Source organism: Pantherophis guttatus, chromosome 1 (genome assembly GCF_059756535.1).
Source record: "Pantherophis guttatus breed Tessera chromosome 1, ASM5975653v1, whole genome shotgun sequence".
In the NCBI taxonomy this organism is placed as follows: Eukaryota; Metazoa; Chordata; class Lepidosauria; order Squamata; family Colubridae; genus Pantherophis; species Pantherophis guttatus.
The window spans coordinates 122,149,085-122,151,272 of NC_142063.1; positions in this window are offsets into that span (position 1 = coordinate 122,149,085).

A 2,188-nucleotide genomic window follows, 5' to 3' on the forward strand; every position below is an offset into this window, starting at 1 on the left:
CATCAAGTAAAACAAATTAAATTTTCTTTTCCCTTTTGCTTTAGTGGGAGGCAGCTTGGGATGTGATCAGTCTTAGTAAAGTAAAACCCTATAATAACAATTGCCAAGCTTTAAAAAAAAACTTGATAAGTGTTGAGTTCAAAGAGTGAGAAAACAATTACAAAAGTTGCTGTCCAACAATCATTACTCACACATAACTCCTGTTGATTTCAAAGAGTTCTGCCTTAATAGTGATTGAAAGGGTGAGACCTAAACTGAGAGACCATTATGAGATTACAGAGAAAAAGAAATTATATCTTCTGGATTTATCTCTAATACAAATCTATTAGAAGTAAAATGACTTCGAGCAATTTATTATGAGCATGGCCATATTGTTAATGTTCTGGTAATTATCTTCAGTATATCTAGATATGTTTCAACAAACAGGTCTGAAAACAGTAATCGCAACGACTAAAATAATTACTGCAATCTGTTTTAGATGAGGCTACCTTTGAAAACTTCAGAATCTGCAGTTGGTACAGAATAGATTCATTTCAGTCATAAATAAAAGTGGACAGAGCAGTACTGTATATCCTTTTAAGTGGAACTCAAAATTGCTGGTTTGTAACTCTTCAAGTCCTACATATTTTGCTGGTAAATAAATTCAGGATGATCTCCTCCAAATGGTGCTAACCCCTTCCAGTACACATTGTCCTAGGTAAGGAGGCATAGTATGTCCAACATTTATGAGGCAAAGAGAGGAGGCACCTGAAACAGTCTTTTACCTTGTAATTTGCATCTATCCATCCAGAAAGACCTTGAAAATGGGATTTCTGCAGAACATTTAAAACCTAATGGCTTTAATTATCGACTGGTACAATGGTTCTATAGCTTAACTGATTTGCTGGTTTTGCTGATTCTCTGTGATAACAAAATAGAATTGTGGATAGTGGCATTAGCTATTCCTCCCATTTTGAAGTCTAGGCCAATTATTTGGTTTTTTTCCTTTGGCTATGGGATTGAAATACTTTGGTAACTGCTGTAGATATATATATATACAAAACTAGGCATAAGAGTAAAGCCCAATTCTAATGAAACTAAAATTCTATTGACAATTTTTGGAGGTACTGTAGCTGAATGATTCATCTTTCCTGTTATCCCACATCTAGAATGTAATCTCAGGAAATGAACGTTACTCATCGATTTATGTCACACAGTATTCCAATTTGTCCTGTGTGATTTAATAACTACTTGAAATATCAAAGTGAATATACTCTTGAAATTTGAGCTCAATACATTTCCTGAATTAGAATAAATTTAGAATGAACTTCACTTAGATTAATGCTGAGTAATAAATTAACAAAAAGTCTATAGTTAGTCTTCCACTTACAACCATTTGTTTAGTAATCATTTGAAGTTGCAACAGCATTGAAAAAAAATGACTTAACTGTATTTGCAAGGTATTCTCTTATGAAATCCTTAATGTTTGCAGGATTTTGCAGGATAGAGTCCCTTTATTAGCAAATGGGATTGCAATCAAGCAATAGATCCCATTCGAGGATGACAGCTTTTTTCCTTTGGGGTCAAATTGCCCATTTAAAGGAAATTATAATGGAGTCAAGATTAGAATTATATTTCTACACGTCAGAATTCATTCTGAGAATGGAGTGATAATCTTGGCGAGTTTTCTCAGAAATGCATGCAAACAGATTGTGACAGGATAAAACTTTTTTTCCCTCTTCATAGTTATTTTTTATTTAATCTTTTAAATAGCCAGCTATAATAAAGATTAAAACATGGCATGAACAAAATCAAAATTACATTAAAAATTAGTTCTGTTTCAGAGGACAAGGCACGTTAGCTTCAATATACAGTATTGTCTATTTAATATGAAACATGAAATATGAAATTATTTAAGCACTGATGAATATCACTGAAAGATGTCTTTGTGTGCCTTTTCTGTAATGCAGTTACACATTAAATAATTTTGAAATGTTCTATTTTAGTATTAACTGACACATAAAAACCAAGTAAACTGCAAAAAATAGACACGTAACTCAATTTCTTTTGCCAAACCAATGTAAAGTAGAAGCCCCAAAATTGGCAATGTAAGATAATGTATTTAAGTATGGCACTTATCCGACCTAAATGAAACAAAATACATCATCGGCTTTTTCTCTTGAAGTCTCAGACCACCCCGCCTTTTTCA